Source organism: Corapipo altera, unplaced genomic scaffold (assembly GCF_003945725.1).
Source record: "Corapipo altera isolate COAL_440 unplaced genomic scaffold, ASM394572v1 78, whole genome shotgun sequence".
Taxonomy (NCBI): Eukaryota; Metazoa; Chordata; class Aves; order Passeriformes; family Pipridae; genus Corapipo; species Corapipo altera.
The window spans coordinates 7699111-7713057 of NW_020884904.1; the positions used below are offsets into that span (position 1 = coordinate 7699111).

At 37.3% G+C, this 13947-nt stretch overlaps 1 protein-coding gene across 3 annotated transcripts in view; it reads right to left on the bottom strand.

Moving 5' to 3' along the window:
- Positions 1–13947, bottom strand: part of KCNQ1 (potassium voltage-gated channel subfamily Q member 1) — a 341395-nt gene that overhangs the window by 215745 nt on the left and 111703 nt on the right. The gene's annotated exons all lie outside the window — the stretch shown is intronic.

Here is a 13947-nt window from a genome sequence, read left to right on the forward strand (position 1 = left end):
GAGTATCATTTAGACTTAATTCCTATGAAATTAAAGTAAGGCCAGACAACATGTTCAAAAGCTATCTGGAGACCAGTGACATGCAGACAACAGGATCACATAGGTCTTGACGTTCTTGGGGAAAAAAAAAAAAAAGACCTATGCAGCAGTACATGCACATCTGCCTGATTTTTTCTTGTTGACCTGACCTGTCTAAGGAGATTAAAATAAGGGAACTCATGAAGGACAAATCATCTGAATCTTTTTATTCTCGGTCCCCTATATATATATATATATATATATATATATATATCAAAATGCTGTCAGCCATGATAAAGAAACATTAAAGAAATGCAACTTCCCAAGTACCATAATTTTCCAAGGAAAAACCCATTTTCGACAATAATGACCTCAAGTGAGACACGACAGGAGATGGCAATATAAACCCTAGGATTATCACCCATCTGAGTCACTCACACCCTGTTTACATCCAGTTGAAGGCTCAGCACTATTTATAACACTTTGTCTCACCTTTCAAGGGTTTTTCCCTTTTCTATCAATAGCTTTCAGAAACCAGGGAGATTCTGACATGCTAAAGCGACACAGTGCTATAGGTAACCTTGTTCAGCAGCAGAATACTAAAGCAACTAGTGGATCAGGTCTATCAGCTTTTAAACTGTGATCTCTCTTAATAGGAAACAGATTCCAAACTTAAATAACATGCTAAGCCGTTAACTATTTTTCTTCCCTTCATTCTCTTCTGAGATCTGTTCTCACCCTGGACCTATGTTTGAAACTTGAATGGAAAGATGTGTTTGAGATCTACGCTGCAAGACTTGTTTGTGATGTGTCATGACAGACTGGAAATAAAATCACTTTACTTTAAAACTACAGTTCTGGAACTCTGTGCTCATGCAACTTCACCTACAAGGCAAAAGATGCAGTCTCTCACTTTCGTGTTATATCACTATCTGGCCAACTTTAAGTTATAATGCCTCCCAAAAAGCACTGAACACAGTAATTGTACTGAGTCTTCACTAATTGTATTGAACATCACCCAAATGGCCTTTCAGGAATGCAAAGAGTAAGGATGTGAAAGGGGGAAATAAGGCTTCCCGAGCGCTATCCTATCTCCCGTCCAAAACAAATTTGGAGAGATCTCCTACTCAATTCCTCTCAGAGAATCAACAATCTTTAAACCAAGTACATTTTCCAACTAAAATCTTTTGTATTCAGAGTTTTAAAAAGATACATTATGTTTAGATTTCCTCTTATTCCCCAGATCCAAGGTGATATTAACACTTCAGTGAGACGCCTGTATGTGACAAGTGTGGAAAATACTGCAGTAATCTCGTCTAACACTTACATTATCATATACATACATATATATGTATTTTTAACCTTTAAGAACAAAACAGTTTATCATATACACTCAGATTTTTTTCCCTTCAAAAACCGATTACAAGTAAATATTTCCTAAAATTCTGGCTAACACTCTACTTGTACATCAGTGAATCCTGCTGAAATGTGAGATTGCACTCATGCCACCCTATAATGCTAATTTCATCACCCAGTTGCCTATTAACCCATGGTTGAGTAACTCCAAAGTAGGGATAAATTCAAATATAACATGACTGCCCCCTTGTGTCAAACTAGACACCCTTCATTAGCATGGGGATTTTTCACATCTCTAACTTATTTCTCTTGTCTTAATATGAAAAAAACCCACCAAAACAACAAATTAAACTAGTTTCTTGAGCATGAAACTGGATTTTTAGAGTTCCTTAAACTATGACAAAACAAAATGTAAGGTATGGATGATATAAAGCAATTTGGAAACGAGCAACACATTTCCAAAGTGACATGATCCTAAATTACTGTCAGGTTTATTAACAACGTAAGAAAAAAAAAGTAAAAAAGAAAGAAGCTTATTCTCTCTCAAAGGCTGTTTTCTTTACACAATCCCTTTTTTCACAAAATGACTTGGGTTGGAAGGGATCTCAAAGACCATCTAATTCCAATGCCCCTGCCACAGGCAGGGACACCTTTCACTAGACCAGGTTGCTCAGAGCCTCATCCAACTCAGCCTTGAACACTGCAAGGGATGGGACATTCACAACTTCTCTGGGCAACCTATGCCAGTGCCTCACCATCATCACAGTAAAGAATTTCTTCCTAATATCTAATCTACACCTACTTTCTTTCAGCTTGAAGCCATTCCCTCTTGTCCTGTCACTCTAGGCCCTTGTAAAAAGTTCCCCTCCATTTTTCTTTTAGGCTCCCTTCAGGTACTGGAAGGCAGCAATTAGGTCACCATGAAGCCTTCTCTTTTCCAGGCTGAACAATTCCAATTCTCTCAGTTTTTCCTCACAGGAGAGGTGCTCTGTCCCTCTGATCATTTTGGTGACCCTATATTTCAGTTATAAAATTAATTATATGAAATCATATAGCAAGACTATAAGGTAACCTCACTGAGTCAGACACACAGTGTAACTCACAAGCACCTTTGAATATAGAAGCCTACATGTACAACAAACAATACTACCAACGGAAAATTCTCAAAGGACACCAGAGGTGCAAGGCATATACAGGATATACACTTACTTTTAAAATTATTTGGATAGAAACGCAGGAGGAAAAAAATTACAAAGCTAATTTCCTGGGAATTACTTCTTCTGAATACACATCCACAACCACACAGTTCCTAGAGGAGTACCAAGGTGTCTAGAATGTAGCATCACAAATTTAATATCTGAAAACTAAGAAGCTGTCAAGCCAGCTGTAATGTTTTGACTCTGAAATACACTACTTTGCCAACAGAATTAAAGGCATCACATATCAAATATAAGCGTGTCCAATGGTATCACCAAGATCAGCCAACTTTTCTCCCATATCCTGAGCTCATTTCCTTCTTCTGTCACTGCTGATACGACTAGTCCTGTTCACTGAAGCTTACATCCTTCAATTACTCTTTTTCCTCCTCTCTCATTCTCCCACAACTCATCTGCTTCACCACAGCATCTCCAGGATTTGTCCCCTTCATCTCTGACCCTCCCCAAAACCAATTCCTTTAGGCATTTGTAGTGCTCCAGCCTTTCAATAAGCTGATCAGAGGAAGCACAGACAGGACAAGGGTAAGTCCGTAACTAAGGTACAGTTTTGTGACTCATTTTGTTTTCCTCCTATCAAAACCCTCTCCTCTTTTTTCACTCTCTGTACCAGATCTGTCACTACTGCCACGTGCCCTCTTAATGTTTTCTCCATCAAGTGTAACTCTGTAGAGCTATCAATCTCCTTTCTCTACTGCATTTTTTATGTTCTGCAATCTACAGAAATGCCCTGCCTAATCAGGCAGGAACTGAACTTGAAACTTGCAATTCAGATGTGAATATTCTCACATTCCAGACTCTTGGCTTTCTTTTCTCTGTTTTTTTTTTGTTTGTTTGTTTGGGGTTTTTTTGTTGTTGTTTTTTGTTTGGTTGGTTGGTTTTTTTGTTGTTTTGTTTTGGTTTATTGTTTGTTTGTTTTTAATCTTTCAGATCTTTCTGACACAGGGACACCTTCCATGCGTAAAAAAGTAATTAACAAATCAGAGACTCCTGCCATCCAAATATTTCTAATAATTCATTCTTCTCTTGGGGGATCTACAAACTATACTGACCACAGCTCCATTAGGTATGATTTATATTATTTTGTGAGAAGTTCATACCTTTAAACTGTGCTTCCCTCAGAAAAAGAGTTCCTACTTGTACCATGTCTCAAATGTGCCACTGGTGGTAAGACTGGAAGGCCTATAGTATACATTATTTGCCAGTTCATAATTCACAGCAAAAGACCAAAAGCTTTCAAGCTTTCAGACAAAAAGACAGACACAATTAAGAGCTCTAATAATCTGATCCTGCTGTTTGCAGCACACAGTGATTTAAAATCATTCATGTGTTTCAATATGGAAGTGATTTAACATAATTTAGCAAACCTGAGACCTACATTAAGATGTAATAATGATGAATGGATGAGACCCAGCACACACACTTACAGAAAACCTCAGAGTCCTGCAGAGTAAAGGAAGTACCCCAGAAGACCTGGCAGGTGCCCCAATGTGGGTGGTCTAAAAAAAAAAAAAAAAAAGCAAAACCAAAACAAACAACCACCAAAAAAACCCCCCACAAATTCCATATTAGCATCTGAAATTTTTACACAGACATGGCTGGGTTGGGTTTCTAAAATAAAAAGCAGACTGAGAACACTTTCTAAATTCACTGAAGAACAAATATTCTGTGGTTGCAACCCTCCATTATTTATTATCCCAGCAGCCATTTTAGGACTCAAATACAGCTATTTCTTGTCTAGTACCTTCCGGTCCTTGGCACCAGGCCCTGTGTACACCAACCACAGTGCAAATCCTCTAGGACAAAGCATACACGCAAATCGTTACCTTTCCCTCTAAATAAAGACATTTCTCACAAAGCCTAAACATTTTGAAGTACTAAGTCATTAAAAAACCAGAAGAAGAATGACTGGTAGTTCAACTTTTTAATGTATTTCTCACAGTTAGAACATGGATGAAGTTTTGTAACATCTGTTTAATTATGCACCTGACTTCCTATTCCCCCTGCATTACCTATTTGTTCTATAGAACTGGTAACAACAAGAACCATTAAATGCTGCACAGTTTTAAAAATAGCTAAGAATATAGGGTGGAAAGAGAAGATAGAGGAGAAAGTAATGTTTGTGCGGCTAAACCAGAACTTCTCAAGATCAGAGTGTGATTTTTTTTTCTCAAAACAGATGCTGTCTATTAACTCCAGTTTGCCAAATTTTCCTCTACAGTGTGCTAAGATAGAGTAGTGCTTTCAAACCGAGCTTTCTGTCTCTGTCCCTTCTCAGGAAGAACTGGTACAGCAGAACATCTTCACACAGAACTCATTTCAGTTGTTTGAATGCATACAGCCAGCCAACCACAGCAGGACTAAATCCAGAGTGGAGTTCTAGGGTACCAATATAATGAAAGCACACACATGTGGCAGCTCAGGCATCCTCAACTTTAGGTAGGATGGGAGAAGAAAAGGATGCATTTCATCTTCTCAACCTCCCTATACTACCAACACAAGGCTCTTGAACACTTCACACTCAAAAATGGAGGGAATTTGACCCCTGACTTGCAGACCTAGGTGAAGAACACATGCTTTATACAAAGCTTGTTTCTTCTGTTTTTCACCCTAACTGTGATCAGCTAAGCACTGCTGCCAGTTCATGCTGCTCACGAAAGGCAAACCTACGTCACATCTCGCACCACTCTGGTATGTTCTGCATGTCCCACAATCTGCATGACAGACCAAGACAAACTTACATTTTGTGTTAAAATCACCTTAAAAATAATGGATTGTGAGGATTTTCAAACCATTCACTACTGCCTACTACTTGTGAACTTCATCATACCAAAACTACAACTTGAGAATGCGCTACGCTCAGTTTGACCACTTCTGGACTCCAGTCTTAATGCAGGCTGTTTTTTAAATAAGGAACCTTAGGCTCAGCAGTCCTTGAGGAGAGACTGACTTGCATGGAGAAAGCCTGTATGGAAACGTGAGTATAAACTGGTTGTTCTGGAAGTCAAGTAGTACTTTTCTTTACCCCATATTAAGGAATGTTGTGATACTTTGGGGTTCTATATTCAAATAAAAATGAGGAACTATTTTTTAAATACTAGACTTATTTCTGTAATAAAATAAGATCCTTTAAAAAATAAAGGGTTTTTTTCACAATTTTTTGTTTGCTTTTTAAAAAAAAAAAATAAAATCAAATCCCATACAGACTGGTGTCACATTTTTAGCAGCCCTAGTATGAATTTGATATCTGTGAGCTGTTCTTAAATTCTAGCCAGTGCCTAAATAGGTATTGATTAGAATAAAAAAAAAAAGATTTCTTTCTAAATTTAAAGCTGTACTACAGGGGAAAAAAAAGTCATGGGGATAGTTCAAGCAGTTTCACTGCCTGTATGCCTGAATGTTGAAGGTTTCAACACAGTGAACTTACTGTTCAGATGTAGACAAACAAGCAATTTCCAAGTGCGAGATACAGCTCTCTGTTCGCTGCCCTTCATGTTTGTTTTGTAGTGACGATAAAATATTTCTGGCATTGCCTGTTGTTTTCCATTCATACACAGTGTGTATTATGGATCTAGCCTGCTTGAAAGTGCCATCCCTCAAAAAAACACTACACCTACAAAAGGCAACGTGACAACCTCTCATAAACCAAGATTCACATAATGATTGTTACATTTTTACTGTGCTCTGCTCAAATCCCCAGCTCTCTGCAGGACATTGTGTCACACTGAACATTCTCTGTCTCTGTTTTCAAGGCTGCAACTTTTTAGGGGCCCAAAGTTCCGAAAAGATCAAATTCCTGGGAGCCATACCACTCTCAATAACTCCCCTTTTCAGTGACATTTCTGTACCAATGACACTTGGCTGCACAGGAGATAGAACTTAACTGTGGGGCAGGCCCCTGACCAAAAGGACATGAAGACAGACCACCACCACCACCAGTTACCACTTTCTGATTCATTTCCCTTTTGACATTATACCTATACAGTTTACATGTGGAGAAACAAGGAAAAAATGAACAGAAACACATTAGTTTTCCTTGGGAAAGTCAGACATAGAGAAGTAACCGGACATAGCGATGACTAGCTTCTGTATTTATTTTTATCCCAAAAGGCACTCAGCAACCACAGAATTGGGTGGGATACAGGAACCTGAGAAAAACACACAACCACAAGCAACAGGTCAGGTGCTTAGCTTTAGTTTGCTAACAGACTGACAACAAGTGTAAGATATTTAAGATATTTTGTCTGCAAGACAATGAAAATACTTTAGCTTTTCCCAGTTGAACTTCCTGCTAGAAGTAAAACAAAACATACAGTTCCACGCAAGGGAATGACAAAGTTCCTGACACCCTGAGTGAAATCACAACTATATTCAGTCCTTGCAGTTACATGAAGAAAGTAAATTTAAGTCAACATCTCCATGACCTCCCATGGGCTCTCTGTCCAGGGCAAGCGCCCAAGGCCACGCACACTGCACTTCACACATCCAGCATCCGAGATGACGCACAGAGCTCACTACTTTACAGCTCTGCCATGGACTTGGCAAATGTTTAAAACAAAACCTTCCATTGCAGTAAGCTTTGCTACATCAGTAGCGTGTTAATCATACTTAACCATGTTTTTAACTTCAGAAAAAAATCATCAATAGTGATCAGAAACAGCAGCTGCAGAAGAAACTCTTTAATGTGTCAATTCCGTAATAGAATTTCCAGAGAAGTACGGCAATAGGAAAATACTACATTTAGTCTGAACTGGGTACTGGTCATAATGGCAGCAGCATTTACTTCTGAAAAAAACCTGTAACTGCACTATTTCTTTTCCAAATACTGTGAAATGAAGTTAATAAGAAAAATTTATTGATAATATATTCAAGTAATTTTAATTTGAACTTTACTTCTGGAGTTAACTCAAGATAATAATAAATTTAACTTTTTAAAATGTTAGATAAAAGTGGGATATTTTTATTGTCTCCCCCATCCAATAAAAGAAAAAAAAAAGGTTTTGCACTTATTATTCTGCATGGTGCCCAAAGTAAACAATGATAAAAGTTAGTAAGTGGGGAGTTGCTTGTTGTTTTTACAGCATAGGACCCTTGTACTTCTGAATCACTAAGCAGCTGGAGTCTGGTTTAATTACTTGACATCAATCAAGATGTAAACCAGCACTTGGAGACCAAGGAATGCAATGTTCATCTGCAACACAAAAGAAATAGCTAAGCTATCTTAGCTTCTGCCTAGATGGTTTGTACACTAGGAAAAGTCAACACATTACTTTTATACCATGTCAGTAACATAAACCAGCCAAACAGTAATTTTACACTGCACTTGAATACATCAGTGACAATTTGCAGTTACAGAGAAAAGATCATGAGAGTATTATTTCATACAGGTTTGTAACCTCTAACAAAGAATGTATTTGTCCAGTACTGACTTCTGGCAAATAGTAGCACCAGTATATGATAGCACTTCCCTTTGCAATATATAGATAGAAAGTTAACATAATAAAAAAAAAAGGAGACATGAAATTGCAAAGTGTAGGTTTCTGCCTGAATTTCTATCATCTTGTTCATTCTTTAATACAATTCTTTTATTGTGTTTTTGCTCATATTAAGAACGCAGCACAATAATGCTGCAACTTGATGGAGTGTTACAGCTTGTCTTTTACAAGATCAAAGGGAATGATCTAATTATCCCTTCTGGTCTTCAGATCTATAGACGTAAGCTACACACTCTATCTAATCTATGAGAAAAGCAACCACCCACCAAAGGACACAAAAACTTCTCCCTAAAGATAAAAGAGTCAAGTAACCACGAGGGACAGATGTTCACCACATCACTTACTGCACTGTTGGAAGCAGCTCAGTTGCTACACTGTCGAGCATGAAATAAGACACCACGAAGATCTGCCCAAGTCTTCAGCACATCTCAGGTAATCCATATATAAAAATTGATATTGTAAATAACTGCCTGTATTATGGAAGACACAATCAGTCAACTTTAGTCAACTTTGTAGCAGACGTTGGATGCAGAACACAGAAACGGTTTGTGTGCTGGGATCCCTATTAGATACCAGACAAACACAAGCAGTCCCCAACTCAAAGAGTTTCCAACTGAGGCATAGGATAACAGATTAACTACATCCAGATGCAACAGTACCTAGAAACAAGTTCACATTTGTCTCAGCACAGCAGTGGCTACATTTCTTTTCAGGAGCAGTGAAGAATGTACAGTGATTTTTAACTGGGGCACCTGCACACGGAAATGCACAATAACCAGACTATTACCACACTGCTACAATGGGTATGCCATAGGTATTTTGGCAGTGCTTCTAGCTAGTATCAATACTTGTAAGCCAGAAATAAAGTTCTTATAAAACATGATGAACATAGTGAAATACCCATTTGCCTTTCAACATTTAAGACAGAAGTTTGCTGATGTCCTGCTCTATTACAGCTACTCAGTTCTTGAGCTGCAGACAAGCTCTGCAGCCCTCTACAACTGGGATTAACAGCAAAGTAATGATTTCTTAAATCAGAGATGCTTTGGGTCCTCCTTGATGACTGTACCGTGTTGATCACAGCTTACTTAAGGGATTAGCTGTATTTAGGACTGGACTGCCACAGGTCTTTTGCTCTCCCCTTACAACCTGCAATTAGAAATCAGAATGGGATTATGACACTGAAATCATTACAGTGTCTTGTTTACAACCCTTCTGGAGTTTCCTGCTGAAAAAAGGGAACTTTCCTGACTGCTTGTTACCAGCTCTAGGGAAACTTCATATCCTCAAGTGTCTCTCACAGCAACTGAATAGATGAAAAAATCAGATTCCTGATACATCCAGAGTTCCAGAGACAATTTCTATGGCCAAGTTCATTGTAAATTTATAACGAAAACAAAGGATACAATGATACTATTCCATACCAAAGGGAATAACTCAGGGAAACAGTCCTCCCCTTTTTAGTAAACTATTAAATCAACAGACTGTAAGCAGCATTCCTAAGGGAGCTTGACAACACACTGAAATGTGCCAAATGAAAAAGGGATACTGCCCACTGTACAGCAAAAACTGAGGCCTTTCCTGTTGCAAGTCAAGTAAATGACTGGAATAACAGCACGTGACAGTAACCAGTGATGTCTGAACATTAAGCTCTGGTCTTAAGCATGTTTTTACGTAGTTGCTATCACTGCTATTCTTCAAACATGCCTTGTCATTAATGATAAAATGGACCCCACGGAAATCGGGTTTTAAACGTTGTTAACAGCATTTCAGAAGGAATTCTTCTGACAGTAGAAGTCAGCTGTTCCATCTGGCCCATTTGAGAATGAAAAAGAAATATTTGCTCAGACTTCCGAGGGTCATTTTGGTATAGAAGAGGAAGATAAAAGCAGGAATCTTTTACAGTATGAGTTAGCAAATCAAAGCAAATAGGGATATTCCACTCATGGATAACCCAAAAGAAAAGAGACCATTAAAAGACATATACAGAACTGTTTTTTCTAGGCAATGTGGTTATAGCTCATGCCAACAAACTATATGCTGGCAATTAAAACATAGAACACTTAATAAAACTAGAAAAGGAAAGAAAATATTATTTCCAATAAAAGCCAATGGTAACTGCAGCACCATGGACACTGCACTCGGTGTTTACCAGCACACTTTTTTATTTCAAATATTTCAAAGCACTCAGAAGCAATCATTTCAATCATTCAGAAAGATTCATCTGTTATAATTTCCTCTCGATCTGGAAATTATTAAGAAGCTGTAAATCTGTTTGCTTAATTGTTGACTGTTTAATAAGGGAGGGTTTATTTTTAAAAACACCACTGGAGTCTCCCACTTACTCTTAATACAATGTCTAAAAGGCTCTGTACCACACTCAAGATGATGATGGAGAGAGTAGAGAAGATAAAGCTGATTTCACGACAGAATTTTTTCAGAAAGGAAATACACTTAATAACAAATAGGAAGTGCTTTTTGTTTCCAATGTAAAGCTTTGTTTTAGTGCAAGCCCACCATATTAAATCTAAAATGACATCAGTATGCCATTGCAGGAAAGCAATTATTTTACATGTTTACAGACAAAACCAATGCTTAACTAATTAAATCGAGGTGTTTTCATCACCTCGATAAAGAGGTACATGAAACACGTGGCGAAAAGTCACTGAAACATCAAGAATTATTGTTATGTTGATACAGACAACAACAACATCACAAATGTGCAATGTTAGCAACATGTTAGAAATACATGTGGTCAGCTGGATCCACAGTAATGCTGAAATTAAACAATTATACAAACACAGGGCAATACCCTTTTGGTAGCTGAGGTTCAGCTACAAGCAGCATCGATTTTTCAGTGCTTTAAAATGCAAATAAAACAAAAAGCCCAACGAAGTGAAGCAGGGAACAGGAGACAATACAGGAACACAATGATTAGAGAGAATTAACCAGTGAGATACCTAAAGGACAGAAGTGGTATTGCTGCAGTCCAGTTTTCTATTTCACTTTTACAACAGAACAGGTCAAAAGGAGCATTAAACAAAGCACTGAAGGGTCAAGTTTTATCACAAAAAACACTCTGTGTATTGCATTTTTTAAAGTGCTACAGATCATTTTATAGGTGAGATCCATAACAGCTCATTACACAAACTGCTCTGATAAATCTGCATCTTCTGTTCATAAGACTTCTCATGTAGCAAGAAAAGGGCAGTCACCCCCCACATACTGCTGTCTTATTCTATATTTCTGCATGCACCTGCTGTAAATCTGTTTTTTCTATGACATTTATATAACTTTCCTGTTTGAACATCAGGCTTCAGTGTGGTTTTATTTATTATTTTTGTTCTTCAAATGGGTAGTGACAGTGGTTAACCGATACAGTAATCTTTCACATGGAAAGATTCCCATTTGCAGTTCCACAGAAATAGAGCTACATTTAATAAAATATTTATTTCAAAACAGATTTAAAATACAGTCAGACATATGTCCTGCAAAAAACCACCATACCTGCATTTTTAGTATTTGACGCAAAACCAGTTCTATTGAATTCAGTGAGAATATGCACCTACTTTTACCAAAAGAAACTAATTTTTGCATGAAATAGCAGAGCGCTGAAATTTAATTTAAAGGGGACTTTAGGCCCAGAAGCCTAAAGCCCTTTATCGCCGAGGGCTGAAAGATGGCATTTACTTTCCAGGACCTCCTTACAAGTGAGAAAAAAAACCTTACAACCTCATTCATTTTTTTAAGCCACAACAATGCCAAGTGTTTGTCTAACACCGTAGGTACTCCACACTTCTGACATATTTATACTACCTGTCAAAAGGGAATATTTTTCATACTGTCAACTAAAGTCACTTTCTAGTTGGATGTCTCAAATTAACTGTAAAATTTACTCACGTATTAATGAGTTTCAAAAAATAATGCTTATTCTGGAGCCACCTTTCTGTGATTAAGCTAATGCATATGTTGCAATAAATATATAATTGACCCAGAAATAGTTCTATGAATCCGAAATCCAAGCATCCTTAGGTCAAGTCTTCATGCCTCTGTTCCTCTGATGGAGTATGAATTGCTTTCAAGACCTGAAACTAGATACATTCGCATTTAATTGACTTTTCTATAACATAGCTGATGCCGTAATTTTGTCAGGTACTTCCATATGGTTGCCTATTTCCTTATCAACAAATCTGGAGCAATCATAATTTTACATGTGCTTTAAGGAAATAAAATGTTTCACAACTGGGGACATCAGAACAAAATAATTCATCCTAGATTTTCTCAGGCACAGCATAACTTTAAAGCCTGAATTAAAAACACACAAAGATACAGACCTGAAATGACTAACCATTTTCACTACACAAAAAGTTATTACGTGGCTTTGCACACAGAGATGTATCTAATGCACAATTCTAAATTTAATCCTAAAATCTATGCCCACGTGTCTCACAGGCAAATCCTAGTAACATCTGAAACTAGCTCATGAATATTTGTTTCCTAGGACTTCGAAATGAAGCATTTGTCTAAAGCTTAAGAAGCATTTGTCTAAATAACTCATGGAAATGGACTGGTCTTCAGCATCCAGCAACACAGGTACCCAGCGACACACAGCAACAGCAACTTCCTTTTCAACCACCTCAAATGCAAGCAGAATGCACAACTCAACAGCTAAACAAACACTGACATAATTTTCATTTCAATATTTGGGAATATATGTTGCCTGAATGACAATAGTCCAACTGACCTTACAAAACACGTTTTTCACTGTTTGACAAACCCTTATTTCTACAGGCTGATCTGGCATTGTTTCAGGTCTTTTAATAAACTGCATACAAAGTAGATGCACTTCTAAGGGAACAGTTCTCAGGCTCTACAACATTTGGGCACCCACGTTTTCAAAGAGACACTTTTTAACTAATATTTTTTCAGTTTTCCATTCTATCCAATTTATCCAGTTCTGAATCTAAATGCAAAGTCTTAAAAGAAACAATGACTTCCACTTTCTTCCACCCCAGTGGAGACTCAATTCAAGCCACATATGGGGACAAGTTTTGTACCATCAGTCATGACTCAGAGCAACCTAGGGAGATTTCAACAAAGATTACAACTAAAAATTAGGAAAGCAAAAAAAGAAATATCTAAGTTACTGATAGACTAAGATGTTAATTTGGTACAGTTCTTCAGCTGATACACATTACCTATAACCTAAGGTCTCCCTCAAGTAGTTCATAGGAAAAAAAATTTCAGCTGATACTCAAGTTAAACTCAAAAGAGATGAAGTATATTGTTTGAAAAGTATCAATGAAAAATAACTAAATAATTCACAACCCAAAAAGGACAATGAAAACTCCTAGCATCAAAGCTTATTTCTCTTGAAGAAAGACTGCAATGTTGTGGTAAATTAAAGTTATAAAAAAGCTACGCAAAGAAAACATCTAGATCTGGTCTTTTTGCTCCATTGTTCTTGTCTATGGCTTGAGGAAATTTATTACTTCCTCCTTCTGCTTGTACCAGTAAGAAATCTTCCAGAATACAAGTCTCCTAAATCCTTTGCCTACAAACAGATGTACATTTGTGTGATTCAGATGAGAATGCAAATACCTTTGTTTAGGGGTAGGGAAAATTCCACCAAAACTTACTCTATTTTTTTTTCTTTAATAAATGCCCTTACAAAATGGCTATAAAAAGTACATTTGTGTCTCTCTGCTATTTATACTGTATAGAAAGAAGGCCTGAAAATTGGCAGCAAGCATTTCTACATGTTTTGTACCTCAGAAATACAAGAATGCCAAGAATTTTCATCTGTGGTTTCATTGCAGAAATCCTCAGATTTCTAGAAAGAGGAGAGGAAAAAATGTTTTTCC